The sequence below is a fragment of the Venturia canescens genome, chromosome 4 (assembly GCF_019457755.1).
Source record: "Venturia canescens isolate UGA chromosome 4, ASM1945775v1, whole genome shotgun sequence".
In the NCBI taxonomy this organism is placed as follows: domain Eukaryota; kingdom Metazoa; phylum Arthropoda; class Insecta; order Hymenoptera; family Ichneumonidae; genus Venturia; species Venturia canescens.
This window is the reverse complement of record NC_057424.1, coordinates 8,116,963-8,134,724: the sequence shown is the minus strand read 5'-3', so window position 1 is coordinate 8,134,724 and position 17,762 is coordinate 8,116,963. Positions and strand designations below refer to the sequence as shown.

Sequence of the window (17,762 nt, the reverse complement as noted above, 5' to 3'; positions counted from 1 at the left end):
ATTCACCTTACAACCCTCCCGTCACATACTTCGGCACGTGTTATAAATTTATTTCTGCCTGCCGTAGTTTTCCGCCACTATACACACGCGGGCCCTGCAAAGTCAATTCCCTATGTGTGTATGTCCATGGATCACGGTACACACCGGAAAGTGTGTATGAAGTTCTCACACGCTATTACTGAGAATTCGTAACGGCCGAGAGAGGGTGAGTTTTTTCAAACAAGAATGACTGATATTTTGGTTTCTACACACTTCACCCCAGCCTGTCGTATCATCGGGTGCGTCATATATCTTTGGCAATAAAACCAGCATGCGGACGAACGCAAACTATAATCAGTGATGAAAAACGTTTGCAATAAACATCGCGTATGATGGTGTCTCTTGGAAATCATAATAAACCCAAGGATACCTTTTGGGAAAAGAGCAGATTATACAGAATTCGCGTTTATCTCTTCACTCTATTCGTACTCTGTTTCGTTCGCTGATAAAGCTGGACGACAGTTTTGTAAGTTGTGTTCGCTTGTTTTCAACGTGTTGGCGGAGTTGCCCAAACAAAAAGATAGTGGAATTTGACGAAACTTTGTCTACCAAATCCCGTGGAGTCAAGGTGAGAAATTCCGGGAAATCAACGAGCGAAGCAATAATATTGGTATTTCAAAATAAACGGTGCAAGCGGTTGTTTGCATAAAGTCTTAATGAGGAAGCAGGGTATATATGAGACAAGACGGTTGGCTAGTGTGGAGGGGCTACGTTGCGTACTCGCCAATCAGCAATGTCTGATTAGAGGCTACCAGCGAGAAGAGAGAGGAGGGAGAGACGCAGAAGCCTCATTAATCACCCTCTCGACATTACCTGCCTTCATCACTTATGCATTATGCTTAGAATGTCGATCTTCTACGAACGCAGCTTCCAGGGGCAGTTTGAGGTTTGAGAAAATTTGCTACCTGAGAAGACGATCGATAGGATTAAGTTTATCACTCGTAATTTTATGGTGCTTTATTAGTCGACGATCCCACATCATGAAACAGTTTCCTTTGATGGGAAAATTCAATGTGTAAAATGGAAGATTGCAGAGATGAGATAGCATAGAATCAGTGATCAGGTTGATTATTTAACGATAAATTTCTTATGATTTGTCGATTTTATCAGTTACAAGTTGCACAACCATTACTTTTCATTTTCATTTGGCCTGGTATCAATTAATTTCATAAAGTGTGTTGAAAAGTTATTTTCTCAGCTAAATGAGAGCTCCAGAGTGCATTGGATGAAGAAAAGTCAACCATTTGATTGAAATAGAAATGTGTTTTGATTGTAATGCATATCTGATTTGATTAAAGTTGCGACTATGCGTATACATAACGGAGAGAAAGTGGATGGATCCGGGAAACTGTTCGTATCTAGTAGGACAGCTAACAGTGCTTGCACCGTATTAGGATAAGGTCGAGAAAGCAAGCGCGTTCTTCAGCGAGTGCTGATTACTCAGTTCGATTTACCGAGAGATGAGTCACAGCGAAATCCAAGAGACATTAATTAACCCCGACTGTGGCACAAGTCGTAATTAGCGAAACGTTCCTTCGGAAAGATAGAGAAGGACAGACATACATTCAGAAGGAGAAAGAGAGATGGTGAAAGTAAGGAGATAGGGCAAAAGAGAAAATAGCGATCAGCCCTTCGACAGCCCTCTCTGGAGCTGGTAATGTCTGATAAAGATAGATATATAGAGGAGAAGTGAGTAGAGATCGAGCGAGAAGCTCTCTCTGCGTGTACTCCAGGCGAGATGAGAGTTTACGATTCCAGTAGATGTTGATGCCGCGTTTTCCAAACGAGCCACCGGGATAAAACTTTTCGGAAGAAATTAGAATTCGGACGGTAAGCTCTCGTTTGAAAACTTTGAATCTCTCTTTCTCTTCATTATCTCATGCTCTCTCTATATCTCACTTTGTAGGTTGTCGAGGTATACTTTGCCTCTTCGGCAACGGTAAGAGGCAACCTTCGGGGAACGTTGTTTTCTTTTTTCTCAACGCGATCTCTCGGAATAGAGTGAAAATCTGAAAAAGAGGTAGAAGAAAAGTAAGAAAAAATAGCGCGACGCGGAGTGCTGCGATGGCGAAAATTAATTGTGGCGAAGATATAAGAAACAAAATGAACAAGCGACGACGATGCTGACTGTTTATTGGATGGTATACTTCTCGACTTCGCAGGCCGTAAGAGCCGGAAAAATGATGAAAAGAGCCCACTAAGAGGGTGCGCGAACCAGAGAGAATGAAGAAGAGAGAAGAACGTGTTTACGAAAATTAGCAATTCTAATATTTATACTATAGCAGGGGACACATTTATTAATTAAGTCAAAGTGGTACGGAATGTAGCTGGAAATGGAAATAGTGAGCGAAAATTTACAAAGTGTAGAAGAAAGAAAGGTTGAGAGGGGAGCCCGAGCACAGAAGTAGTATACAAGAGAAAAATGTCTTCGTTTATTTTCCTCAGAAAATTATGGGACGGTTCCAGCACGAATCAGCTGTAACTGAGAGATGAAATGTTGAAGAAGGATCTCACTACTCGCCGCAGTAGGAAAAGGACGGAGGGAGTCCAAGAAGAGCGACTATAGGAGCTGCTGTATATGCGCGCTCGACTCTCTCTCTCTCTCTCTCGTAGCACACTGCTCAGCAAGAAACTTTTAATTCAGTAACTTCTGGATTAAATTATCACGCTGGTAGAAAAGGACTAAGAGCGACAAGGCTGCGGATAAAGAATAAGAAGAAGAAGACCGAAAGAAAGAACAGCAAGAAGAGACTGCGAGACAACGATTGTCTTAAGAAAGATTAAGAAAAGAAGGTCGACAGCCGCGAGTTTGCGCACCCAGCTCTTTAATCCATATCCCGGGGTTCTTCATATATAAATATATAAATATATCCAAGTAATTTTCCTGCCGGTTTGCTCTCTTTTACTTCCTCTCATCCGCTACTTTGAAGAATCAACACCACACGCTATCGCCAAAAAGATGTATCTCTTTGTTTCACTTCTTTGCCGGCTCCCTCAGGCGGAGAGAGATCTTTCCAGAAAAGCAAAGTACTTTAGCACGTGCTACTTGCGCTTCGTCGAGGTGTGGGAGCCGCTCGTAATACACCCTTTATCTTCTCACAGATAAATGCCACCTTTTGTTTTTACGTTTCCCGTTGCATCATTATATCTCGTTTGTATTCAGCACATTCGATTCCTCTGTCTCTCAGGTCACGTCTGCACGTTTTCTTCGCTATGTTAATGAAGCTCATTACGCACAATTCTATTCGTGTAAAATTGAGATTGACCTCTCCGTTTTTACCCCATTGTGAGACGTTATTTTTTGTTGCTTCTTCATCAAGGGCTATCAGTTTTTAAACACTTCCATATCCCTTGGTCTATGTATAGGTGTGCGCACGACGATAGGTACTCCATTTTTTCGTGTTTTCGACAAAGAGTTTTCGTAATTATGCGAAGCTATAGTTTTTCTATCATGAAGGAAAGTGTATACCGAAACATTCGTTGAATACACGAATCTATCAATAGGATGACGAAGCGAAGTAAACTGGAAGTGCCGAAGCACGAAAAAAGTTGTTCATCGTCAAGGTAGAAAGGGCAGATAAGTTAAAACAGGTAAAAGTTACGACTAGCAGGAACAGAATGAATAGCAGATGAATGAAGAGAATAGATTCTGGGAAATAAATTCAGGGAACAATACGAAGAGTCATCAAGATACGTATACGAACAGCATTACAAGAAATCTCGCTGCATCTAAAACAGGGATTTCGGGGCAGTCCGGAGTACGGTTGACTGGATAAATATATATCATTCCTTGTTATTGTAAGGATTTTCCGAATTTCTCGTTCCCCTCTCTTAGCAACTGTATACAGAGTATAAGTCAAAAGAGACAAACCGCTTTGCTTTGCAGCAGGAGGGCGAAGGCGGACTCTTCACCGATCCCGATATATAACGAAAAGGGAGCTCCGCAGAAAAAGTACACCGCGTAAGAGAAACTCGTTTTTTTTTTCTTTTCGAGAGAAGATGACGGAGAAGATAAGACGGATGCATGCTTCGGAGGATGAGCCAAAGCGAGGTACGGTTTGCCCAGTCTCTACGTGGACACGAGTACACACTACCAGAAACGAATTGGTAGTCGTATACTTTGGGAGTTGTATTAGCTCTGGCAAACGAAAGAAAAAGATGTATACACAGCGGTGGACGCTCGAGTATGGATAAGAGAGAAAGAGTTCGACCGACCAGAAGAACTTCATCTCGACTGCTGTAGCTTCGCCAGTGCAGGCATCTTTGCCATGAGATGTTCCAACGAGATGATGGTTGCAGGAAAAAGGTCCTGCATTGCGACAACTAATGAACCATCTCGGAACAGTCCTAAAGTCTTACGAGACGTGACGACGCAATGCAGTCAATCGGTTTTGCCAGACTTTTCCCGATTACTACTGCTGATGCTGCTGCTGCTGCTGCTACCATCAACATTGACGTGTTATTGTGAATACCATAAGGAATTATGATTATGGGGAGGGTGGTCAATAAAACTTTTTCAACTTTTTTTTGAGAGTCGTCACAATGGTGTGTTGGTGAACACGAGAGTAGGGAAATGATAGTTGCAATTCATTTGGAATTTGCCACTGATCGGAACGTTGAAGCTGGACCATTACGGGCATCCAGATAAGCAATAAAGGTCAGAGCATTGCAAGGTATCAAGGAGCGACGAAAAGAGGTAGTTTTTGTCGACTTCTTGATTCACGAAGCCTCTTGTTTCCCCATATGAAATCGGTCACAATGCATATAGATCTTTTTTGCTCGATTATTTGCCTCGACTTTGACCCTTCCGATTATTCGTTATTCCACTTGGATAGCGGCACGTGAAAATTGGATGTTGAAAGACGATTTACACATTGGGCTCTGCATAAGCTAAATACTGAAGGGTCACGTTTGGCGTTTTTGTCAATGGATATGTAAAAAAGATTTTCTTTCTGAAGCTTGCTCTTAAGGAGACGAGAATGAGGTAGTGCAGCGGATGCGGACAGAATTCACGACTGCGGCGTCCCAGCCTTGCTGACCTCGCAATAAAGGGGATTGGTGGATCAAGACAAGAGGGCCAGTCCACGAATCCTGAAAATGTTCCGAAAATCCTCGGATAACGTTCTCTTCTCACGATTTTTCTCATTTTCCTGTCTATCCTTCTTTTGGTTTTTTTTCGACTCGTTCAGGGTCTGCCTTCTCTTCCTCCCTCTCTCTGATAATTGCGTTAAAGTAGACGAGGGTTCCACAAGACTCATGCTACGCTGAATAATAAATTTTCGGGGCGGTAGCTAACGTTAGGGATTTCGTTTTAGGGTCGGTTAACAGAGGCTACATCTCTTGCACTCGGTTAACAGCGCCTTCTACGCAGAGCAATCTTTTTTAATCCGAAAAATGAGATGATGAATGCAGAGATTCACGAAAAATTAGAATTATCTTTGCTGTTAATTCTGTATAGTGGCATATTAACGGAAACTTATAATACAAAGCTTTCTACTCTTAGCGCGGATAGTTCATTTGACTATACATTGGAATATGAATATTCAGTATTGAATTAATCCATCTGAGAGTGAATCGTGGTTATAGCATCTATATTATTATTTATTCATATCTACAGTTTCCATTAGAGACCGATTAGACCCAAAAACAGAGTCCTAGAAACTTGAGTCGAATGAATCCAACATAAATAAGACTTGAAATAGAAAAATAATGAGAGATCCTGAGGAAAGAAGTGACGAGCAGTAATAATCTCGCAATGATGATTCGAAAGACCGGAGTGCAAGCGAACTGTGAAGAGTTCAAAGAATAAAAGTTCGCTACAGGCAACATGTGGAGATCTTTCTGATTGGCGTAGGGAACAAAGATCGCTAGAAAAAGATTGGATTACTGTCAATTAAGGGAATGAGAGTTCACTCATTTCTCTACACTCAAATATAACCATGAAAAACGGATGTGATAACCCGGGATATCGTTATAATTGGGAACTGTTTACATCTGTCGTTGAATGTCAAGTTGATGAACTTATCTATATGCATTTGGTTCTTCCGGTCAATGCTTTGATATTTCCATAGCGCATGACACGTATATATGCATGCATTTAGTATATTCGTATAGCATGTTCAAGAGAGTCTGACGAGGCAATGATTCAATCTAATCTCTCATCTAGGTTTTGGGGATCGCACCCTAGCACGTCGATTAATCGATGAGGTTCCCGACCCTCCGTGTATGTGTATGCGTGGCCGTTTCGATGAGATCTGATCCGGTTCGATGCGGTGTTGAGAGGATATACGGTATACCACAGGGTCCGGCTCCACAAACCCAACCCAACTCATCAACTATCAAGCCACAATGGATTTTCCAAACGACATCACATAGTTTTCGTACGACTATCATGAAATCTGCAGTGTGGGTCATATGCGAGCGTCGATATAATGACGTGCATGCATCGTCGTACCTCACATTTACCGACTTTTCTCCAACACGCAATCTTCCCAATACAATGTGCGTGGGGTTTGCATGAAATAGCATGCTTTGTCGATGGTATTCGATACTTCCATTGACGTTTTATCATTGAAAATGATCTCATTTGCAGAAAAAAGGAAAGAAGAAACCGGAAATTAACTTTTTTCTTTTCCTCATGTTAATTGGCGAAGTTAGGAGGAATCCTGAACAACCTTGGTACAATTTACTCACAGTTTGTCAACTTCTGATGGCTCAATGGTGGCTTATTTCGTCCCAAGAAAAGAAACAGGAGAAACGATAATCTAAGATCATAGAGGTGGGCGACGCATATTGCCGCAATATGTTTCCTTACTACTTAAGAATTTTGTTCTTCTTTTACTTTTTTTTCGAATGGTCGACTTCTGTTGAAGTTCGTCAAGTTGCTCGACGTTTCGCCAATTTAATGAGAATCATAGTCATGGCGTTTGAGTTTACACAGCTCGTTTCGGAAAACTTTTTCCATTAACTTTCGGTTGAAGGTTCTTCACGTTTTTTGTGCAACGATTAATCGTTCAAGAATTGTGAAGTTGTGATAAAATTTGTATTGAATCTATCTTTAAATTCATATCTACGTTGTCAAATTGAAGATTCAACTTTACTTATAACGCCTTATTCCTGTTCTTTTGTATCGGGCTTCCATGGATAAAGTTGAATTGATCACAACTAGTTCATGGGAATTGAATATCATTGTCTTTATACCGAATGATATAAAAGCAAATATTCTTCAACTTCCAGCCGATGAATGCAAAGAGATTAAAATTGTAGGAGAACTCCGGCTCGTGTACATGGTTTTGTGTGGTGATCATGTTTCAATAGGAATGAAAGGGAACCGGAGTACAGTAGAGTGAACAGGGTTCCATTGGATAAGTTTATTTCCTCTTGAAGGGAGCGATCGGAAATTGACAAGGACTATGTTATTACGACAAAGACGAAACAAGAGGAGCGATTGAGACAGATGTCGGAGTATGAGGCTAACACGGGAGAGAAGCTTGAAAAGAGAGTTCGTAGCAAATTTGAAAGATAAGTTTGTGCCATACGCTCCGCTTAGATGAAGAAGGTGAAAGCTCGACCGGTGGTGGTATAAGTTACGGTATGGAAGGTTTAAGGTACTCATAGCGGTGGCAACCCTGAAGAAGTACGTATTACTGCGAGGGACGACCATCAGCAGAAAGGTGCTTCTGCGAGCGGTGGTTGGTGATGGAAGTGCGGCGTTGTGGTAAGAGGGCGAGAGGGCGTGGTGTTCCGGCTTCATTTCATCCTTTATGCCACGCGGCACAGGCTCCAAGGGGTTGGGAAAAGGAGTCAGAGAAGCGGAATGAGGAAGCAGCACGCTGAATTATAACCCCTTGTGAGATACCACAAAATGCAAGCTTAAAATTATACGGGCGTGAGTTCCACTCCTCCGCATTCTCTCTTATCCGTACAGTTTCTCTCGTAGCTTTGCAAACTCCTCAACCCATCTTGCCTCGCTCTATCTTTTACAACGAGCTGCACCGGTGGTGCTTCTGCTCCATGTTTAGCCAACCTACCTACGGGTATATACAAAGACCGTAGAAACCTCGTGCATAAAAAGGTTACAAACGAGGATTTTCTTTTAAAGCGCATCCTCTCTTTTTCTTCTTTGAATTCATCGTTACTGTTGATCCGATCGGGTGTATATAATGACAGAAATATATTTGAATTTAAAATCTTGACCTCGTCATGAATCATTCGCAGTTGCCAAGAATTTGACGAAAGCCATCAACAGAACTGATGTCAGAATAGTTGGGAAAATTAATGACTTTATGAGCTGATCTCTCCTGGAACCCTAAAAACTGATGGGACGTTTAAAATTCATTCTCCATTGACTCAGGTATTCAGTCTTGGTCTCGTGAATTAGATACCCCCAAAGGCAGGTCGTACGACCGGTGTACGAGCATAAAGACGAGTTCATCCGATTTGACGGATCGTTTGAGAAGGATAAAGATTTTTTTCTCCCATGGCATGTCTGGCACGTGGCTCGTTAAAAAAAAGGGGAAGCTCCGAGGGCCTGTGTTGGCACTATACAGATGACACCGCGACTTTCAAAGACCCTCTTCTGATCGAACATCTATGCACCGAAGAAAGATCACACGGACCTGCACTTACATCTCATTTTCAATGCGGATCCTTGTTTAGACACAAACTTCAAGTCTTCAAAAGACGATCCAACCGCGCCCATTCAACCTTCGTGATGTCTCTGTAACCGGCTCCCTTCATATACCTATCTCAATCCAGGTCATTTTTCGGGTGAGAGAGATAAAAGTCGACGCGAGCCGAAAAAATAAAGGTACGACCCAAACTAAATGGAACAAGTTGTAGCCATCGCAACCGCGGTGTTGAACAAACAATCTGACCTCCCACAGCTTCGTCCACCTTGACCTGTTCCGGTGTCTGTCATTTTGCTTTTGCTCCTTTCTTAGCTGGTATTATAAGGAAGTGAGCTGTTAAGCGTAGCGAAGTTTAGTTGATACCAATCTTGCAAAAGCATACTTCGGTTTGAATTATGTTCATGGGTTTGTGTTACTTTGAAAATCGGCAGCACTCTCCCTGCGTCGTATGAGTGGGAAACTGAAGCGGTTGGTTAGTGGGCGTCAAGGGTTTCAGTCAAGTAAATAGCTCACTTTTGAGAACAACGCGAAAAATAGGAACCAAGGTTTGTTTTGGCCTGGCCGTTTAGACAATGTGACGTCCATTTTCATGGGCCGCTTGGTTGTATAAAGTCGTTACTACGAATCCGTACGAAATCCATATGGTATTGAATTTCTCTATCGAAAAGAGCGCCGTACCATTTACAAAAGCGTTCACGTTTCGAACGATTTTCGAACGCGACGGGACCAGATTCATGGCGACGCGTGCATCCATATCACTTATGCCTCTATCTATATAGAGTCGATACCTTATAGACAAAGCCAGAAGGTAGCCTTCTGTCCACGGTTGTGGGTTCCAGATAGACACGTAGAAATGGGCCGTTTCTGTCACCACTGGCATACACGAGGAAGATAGAAATTCATGGGTAAACGAACGAGAGAGCGAGCGCGACCAAGAGAGAGAAAGAAAGCCACTAGTATCGCCGTGACAAACAAAATATCGTGCCTGTGTAATGGGACGCGGGGTGACGTAGACGAGAAAGGAATGGGGTAGTACGAAGGGAATGAACGTTGGGTGAAGTCCCAGAGAGGAACGGAGGGTCGTCCCAAACCAGGAAATCTCTAGCGAGCGGCCGAGCAAACAATGACGGTGAAGCAGTATTGTTCTCCAAGTAATTGAATCCAACAGCAGCAGCCAGCCTATACTACCGTCGCCTCCCTGCAGCCTCCGGTTTTACCCGACATAGCCGCGTGGCATCCCTGCCCATCGTTTTCGACTATCCATTTTCACTCTCATGCTTTTTACTCCTTCCTATTTTCTCTCTATTATATTCTTTCCATCCTTCGGACACGATGCTCCTATTCTCTGACCGCGCTCTGTTGGATCTTTGCTGTCCAAACCTCGACATATCCTTCATCGAAGGGCTTTTTTCTTTGTTTTCATCCCTTTATAGCTTTTGGTTCCTTGTTTGTTATTTCCTGTGACAATGAATGTCTTCTACTGCCATTGCGAGAAGTGGTCTACGTGAAGCTGAAAAATGGCGATAATAAATGAATATCCAGCAAAAGTTCCAACGTCAATGCATTTTTTCACAGCTGATTCGGGAAATGAGTTACCTTGTGATATTCCACGTATCAATGAATTCCATTGGTTTTTTTTTGTTGAAACAAAAAGAGAGCGACCATGATTTGGAAGCTGTCAGAGAACGAACCGGCATATTTTCGGTAATTAAGAGATTTCAGGTTAAAGAGACGTTCTGTGCCCTGAATTACTTATTCCGAAGGCCACACAGCCTGGTAAGCGACAATGGAATAGAACACAGCCGCAAAAGTTTTCTGGGAGTCTAATTTTTTTAGCATCTACGCAAGGTCAAACGAACCAGCTTTTTCAAGAAAAGCTTTCAAATATCCCTTGGTAGCTGTGGTTAACAGGAAAGAAAATAAGGACTCCGAAACGTAATTTGAAGACATAATGGATCGTCTGGAGAGCGAAGTGAGGAAGCAAGAAGTAATGGAATAGAAAAACAGAGCGAGTACAAGAACTTGTGTCAGCTTTAGAGATAGGTCAGCTTGAGTTTTGGTCAAGTCTTTGTCGCTTGTTTTCTTCTTCTGTTTTGGTAAAAATTGAGAAATATCTAGGGAAACAAGATGAAACATTTATACCGGAAATACAGTGCATCAACAACACTGATTTCCATCTTCAAAATGTATATTTTAGACATATCCGGAGCAGTATTTCGATCGCCACAAAGGTATGCAGGAAGCACGATGACTTCCGATGACCGATTAACAATGTTTGGAACGCAATGAGAGGATATGTTCAAACCCGCCTCTGCATGTGCGTAATTAAACGGTCGTCATACATCAACGATGAAAGTGGAGAGTCCAATGGCATGCCAATTGTACGTATAACCCGCTAATAACACAATATTACGGAGGCGTCTAAACATGGTGAAGTCGCCAATGCCCATTGCAATTGCTGTGGGGTAGTTTGAACCTCGGAAGGCATTGAGTGAGTTGCAGTCTCCGCACGCCGTGATGAGAATTAGGTGCATGCTCCCATATACATGAAATCCCGCAAATACATTGTACAGAATTCAGAGCAAGTTGGCTGCGGTGGAGAATGGTCGGGACCTTTGCCTGGGAAAGGATATTTATAGCGCCCTTGGCGCATGCTCGTTCTTTTGTTAGTGGGAACGTGTGGCATGCAAAATACGAAGCGCAGATAGAAGATGAAGACCGCAAAAGGAAGACTTGTAGGTTAGGGGGAACGGAAAAAACAACGATTCAGAGAATACGATGGATATCCGTTTACTAAACTATCGAATTTCTCTGTCTAGGGATATACAAATTTCGTTGGGTTCGCTTACTCTTGAACGGTTAGAGGCAACTTTTTCTTTGCCATTCTCTTCTCAGCCGGACCCATTTCAGCCTCACAATCGAGAATTAGGACACGCATCGGCAGGTCCTGCGCGCCATCTATAGCTATATAAAAACTGACGTTTCGCTCGAATGCCGTACCCGAAAAGGCACTCTGAGAATCCGCGGGTAGCAACAACGACCGGCAGCCGAGGGGTCGTCGATCGCTTTACGAGAGTTTTATACTGAAACTATATCGCCCGTGATAATGCTGCTGCACACAGCAGGATAGTGCGATAGCGCACGGGTCCCATCCGACGGTTCGTCCTTTGGAAAAACCCTTCTCCCAACTCTCCTGTTACGTTATGTTACTCGCTGTACGTTTTATCGCCGTACGTAAATTACCTATAGAGGAGCTTTTCATCGTTCCTTGTATATATACACCCAACTATAGGTACAACGTCAAGTGATTTTAAATGTTATTTTATAGTACTTACGAGATACTTTTCCCTGGAAACATCCGTTCAATCTGCGAGTGCTAATCTTTCAGATACTTTTGTCAAGCTTACCTGAAAAAAGAAAAAAAAAACAACTTTTAGTTTCATTAACAAAATTTAATATATAACGAAAATAGATAACGAAAGCTCCGGTGGAATACTCAATATCATAATTGTTTGTACGTGCGATAACGAGCATGGGCCGGGTATCAATTTTGTTTTATTGAAGTATTACACGTCAGAACATCGTTCCACTATCGTGGCTCTTCTACTGGGAGTTGGTTAGAGGCCTTTCTGAATACAGAATGGTTATAGAATTCGGGAGGTTCTTGTAGAAAATTCATAGCGAGTGAGACATCTTATAAGTATCAAATCTAAGAACACCAGCACGGCATCTCGGCTGACTCGACAATTTACACAGATCCGCATATTTGATGCTTATCCCACATACAGACATCGAGATACGCACGTGTGATGATAGAACCACTGGCCCATTCGAGTTTTCATAAGTATGCGAACACTCGTATGTAAACATGCGGATATGATTAAAAAATGTATACGACTATACATTGGTATATGGACTTGTATAAACGCTCACGTGTATCCCTCCATGTACAGACATAACGCCAAGCAAATTTGCATTAAAGGTATAAACGTGTCTCGTGCTGCACGCGAAATTCTCAAGTTATGATTTAGTATTCGGAGGGTGTACTGTGGGGGATCCAAACATGTGAGAGAAACTCTATCATACGAGTACCGCGGGGAACAAGAGGGACGCAGAGTCTCAGCTGCTACGGGAGGATGCTTAGGGCGCAACTTTGAGAGAAGCCAAGCTCCGTAATGAGAGAGACCGGTCGGTGTCTGTGAAAAGTAAAAGAAGGAGACGGAGAAGGCCCAGAAATTGGAGAAGGTACAGAAAAGCGGGAATCGAACTTTGGTAGAAAGAGAAAGAGGGAGAAACGTTAGAAACAGTAGAAAGAGTAACTTCCTAACAAGACGCTTAGTTGCCGCCGCGCTTAGGGAATTGCTATAAACGCGAAATATCGCCGAGGCCAATAGTATGGGATGCTGTGTTCGCTCTGACATTATATACGTTCACACGCGATACATAAATTGGAAGGCGAACCCCGAGCACGAGAACGAAGCAGCGGAAACGTTAATGCCGGGCCCGTTTCCAATATTTTATCGATAAGCGACGGGTTGACCAACCAGCTCCGGATCGTATGAAAACACCATAAAGAAGGACGCTCTTTATATACAATTCGCGGAGTATATGAACATATCTCAACGTGTGTTACATGTGCGAAAGTAACCAGCTGGAAAATCATCAATTTGGGCGTTAAAGAGGAAATTAATCTTTCTGATCTGTCGGCAATATGAACGTAATACGGAGGAACAACGTAAGCATTCTTCAACTTGTTTTCTCCTTTCTGTATTTTTTCTTATCTCATGTAGGAAGTCAGGAATAAATGGCACAGCAGGACTGTTCCAAATTAGGAAATAACCTCTCGGCAAATCCCTTCTTTCCTACGGTCGTCCAATTATTTCTGACGGTTTATTATGCATGCCCGCAATTGGTCTTGACAATTAACGCTACGAAGGATCTTGTCTTTCCCACCGTTTACCGGAGGCAGCAGACGTCGAACCTCTCAGGGGCGTCTTCTCCCAGGCCCATCCTGCTATTTCAGTTAAACGGAGCCAACACGCTCACAGCTTCGAATCTATTAGTGTATGGAACGATCAACTCTGTTCTCAAACATCTTACTTCGTTTTACAAATTCGTTTTGCTCTTGTTCTTTCTCCGATTATATCGAGTGTATTGATTTTCTTTCAACTCCCCTGCAGCTATCATTATCACTGGCTAGCTTCTTCCCTCAGCTTTAAGCCGGCGGAATATGCGCAGTACTTTTAAATACTCGATGAAAGATATACAGGAAAAAGTTTTGACGATAAGGAGGAATTAAAACAGAAAAACACTCGACAAATTGGAAACTTTAAAATCATTTGTTCAATGGACGAGAAGAACTATATAGCAAAACTGAGAAAAATATCAATCGGAAAGCACAAGATCAAAGTCGTACGTTACGCGCAATCGGAAAACATTTTTGCTTTGAGCAGACTGCGAGGTTCTCGCGGACTGTCTATATCGCACTATATACTGTGAAAAACGTTTCGGCAGCAACTGGGCTTTCGAACCAAATTGAGCTTTTATTCATTTATTTACAAGAGTACGAGACCCGTCGGGGCACCTCCAACGCTGTACCGTAGCAACTTCGCTCCTTCGACGAAGTTACCCTTTTTCCTCAACAATTTCCCCGCCCGGACGTTAGCGTGCGCTGGGCTTAGTATCCTAGACTGCCGCGACAGACTTATATTTTATTCATTTCCTATTGAATTCAGGCTCAATCGTATGACGATGTCTCCTGGCATCGAGGGTTGAACTTCCTCCAGCGCTATTTTCTGTTTCTACAACACTCCAACCCTCATTTTCGTTTTCTCTCTTGAGCAGATTTCCTTTCGTGTGTTTTCAATATTCGCTTCTTCCTTATTTTGCTTATTCATCAGTGCCACTGCAGTATTTTCCAAATTCCATCGTTTTTTTCTTTCCTCTCCAGCCACTACAGCATTATGGTTTTTATCATTATTTCGTGCTTGTAGTGCGTCAACCTTAAAATATTGAATTCAACGGTACCCCACCGCGTTGACAGGGGGGGGAAAAAGTATCCCACAAAAGAACTGACTTCACCAGAAATTCCTTTCGTATCCAAGATTCTGGCTTGTCTAGCAGCCTTCAGTTCTTTTGGGCGGTTATTCGGAAGCAAATGTCTCTGTTGAATATGTTATGGAGTCGGGAGCAAGCTCTTGCGATATTGCAAATATATACATATGTATACAGACTCGAACGGATCTACAGATAGATAAATTCCTATGTGTCAGAGGTGGTGTCCTCTCGTAGCTGGAGAATTACGCTACCTCCAACTGCAAGAAAGAGGGAGAGGCCAAAGGTAGCGTTTCTCAATATTTAATAGAGTCAGGGTAGAAATGCTGCCACGACACTTCTGAAATTGCACGACGCCTTTCCCCTGAGAAATAAAGATAGGTAGAGGTAGACCGAGGGAGCAAGCTTGCAGAGAGATCACGTCTCGAGTAACGGGGTTCAGTACGGAGTAGACATGGATAAGATGAGCTTTGGAAGGTATGGGGGAAGGAATTAGTACACTGTAACTATACAGAGTTGACTACTCTGGCAGTTCAGATCAGTAGAACTACCGTTGGTGATGTCTGCTTCAAGACTTTGTGAAAATGGAAGCAGTTTACTGCGTCATAACGAGATATGGTGTACAAACCATGGGAGCAGCCTCTTTAAAGATTTGTCTTAATGCAGCAGCTTACGGTGAGTGAGCACTTACGGTAATTGGATCGTAATTTTGAATTTTCTGTGGAGCACGTTATAATCATTTTCGAAATGATTTATCACTCTGTTCATTCACTGGATATTATTTATTCTCCAAGCTATTTTCAGGCATTTTTTAATGGTCGCTTGAGGATTATTCTACAGGAGATTAGCTATGAAAAATTTGCAGTGCAGGAGAATACCGAGAAAGAACAGCGTTAACTTTTGTACGCTGATAGACGCACAATGACCGGATAAACCCAGAAGAAGAAACAAGTTTGAATCGATATTTTCGTTCCAATGAAGATAGAATATCGTGACTGAAAAATTAGATAAAAAAAGGAATAGCCATGCAATTGAACGAGAGAACGAAAATAAAGGGAGTCAAGCAGAATAAGCATGTGGAAAAGGTCGCTCGACCAAGAGAGAAAAAAATGAGAAAAAAGTACGGTCACGTGATAGTAGATGGTCACGGATTTCACGAGGATGAATTCCAAAAGAGATGTGCTTTTAATTACGTTAACGCTGGTGTCCGATTAAATGAACGTAGCGGAAGACCAAGAGAGACAAAACTAGAGAGAACCGAGGAGAACACGTGTAGCGCACAGGGCAAATTTAATTATAGGACTCTCTTGGTCTAAAACAAGGGGTCGTTCTATGTTGAGGTGTGAGTAAAACAGGTTGGTTATACAGCTTTGCGCTAGCGTTGGATGTGGCTTGGGCTTCAAGACTGTTCTCCAAGCTTCTAGCGTGCTACTGAGAATCGCTATTGCTTCGAGAGAGACAGAATAGAAAGGAAAATCCAACTATTTATATGACGGCAGTTTGTTCAGGGCGCTTATTAATGGGACAGAAAGGGGATTGTTGTAATTAAGGAAAGCGTAGATTTTATGTATTACGTGCCGAGGTCATTGCCACGCCATCGCACATACCTTCAACTTAAATTTACATTAATGTGTCTTGATTTTTTCATTTTAAATATTGTTGTTACTGAAAATAAAATAATTGTGCTTCGAATGTTTATTCATACTAAATTTTATTTCATGGCTCTTTCACTTGAAATCTGCAGAGATTCAGTCTTCAGTGAAAGGAGTTTGACTAGGGAGGAAAAGACAAAACCAATGCGCTATATGCGCTCTCTCAGCTCCAGCATTTTACAGTAAGTTGAGGGATTCCGGAACTATTACAACAAGTGAAGTGTAACTCAAACTCAAATATGACCTACATACGTGAAGCCTCCGGTGAGCAAATCAAAGGAAATATTAAAGCTTGCTATTTTCGAACGTAAATAAAATTTAATATAAACGGACCTATCATTAATCTCAAAGGAATTAGAAAAATATCAATAATTTTATCAATAGCATAAAAAGCAAATAAATTTGTTTTTTAAGCCGTACAAAAAAAGCTGTCTTAACCGTAACGGAAGTATTCGAATATGCAGTTATTATAGCAGTGACAAACATAGCTCGTACAAGAAAGAGACGCAGGGGTACGGAAAGAGCGAAAGGGTGAGAAAGGACGAGACGTGCTTGAGTTTGCTAGACCCGGCACGGTGGCTATATCCGGGGATTACCAAAGTCATCTCTGCGGCAGTCTACTCTTCCATCCGCCCTCACCTCGTCCTTTCTCTTCCAGTTTGCCACCACGTCGCGATCCAGCGTATCGCAAACGAGACGAGGAACTATATAACTACACCGACAATTTTCCCCCGGTTTGATCGCGCGGCTTAAGGTATACTCGCTTGCTGAACCGTGAATCCGTGGGCAAAGCTTTTGCTTGCCACTCCCCGCCCGCCGCCTTGTGTGTGCTTGTATATACTTCGACCAAGTGCGGGAGTGTCAAGAGAAAAGGCGCTCGGAATTGGGAGCTAGGGGGCAATAAGCATGTTTGGGATTCTCGTTGTATTAGTTTGTTCTACTATAAAATAACTTATACGCCATTTCGAGCGCAGTTTCCTGCAACGCTCTGTGCTCGTTACGATCCTATAGCTGCTCTATAGTTTACTGAATTATATAACTATACGACACGTACACGTAGAAAAGTCCGTGTAACAAATTTGACGCTGATGCTCTTGTATTCCAGTCCCGTAACGAAACACTTTCTGCATAGTTCAGATCGTTTGAGCTTTAAAAATATACATCCGTGTGTCTTCTCACGTAGAAATAATACAATTCGAAACAATATCGGAAATTTGCGATGAGAAATATTCAAAGCTTTGGCAAAAATGGTATCTCGGTTTTCGACCTTCCATTTAACGCTATCACTACGCAAATACATAATTACAGAAATTCCCGCGGTAATATAAATTAATGAAGCTTCTTTGAATGTACGATTCTGAATAAATCTCAAAAAACAAACAGATTT

The 17,762-nt window shown here is 42.2% G+C and overlaps 1 protein-coding gene across 9 annotated transcripts in view; it reads right to left on the bottom strand.

The window, feature by feature from the left end:
- mbl (muscleblind) overlaps positions 1 to 17,762 on the bottom strand; it is a 207,622-nt gene that overhangs the window by 86,329 nt on the left and 103,531 nt on the right. The window lies entirely within an intron of this gene.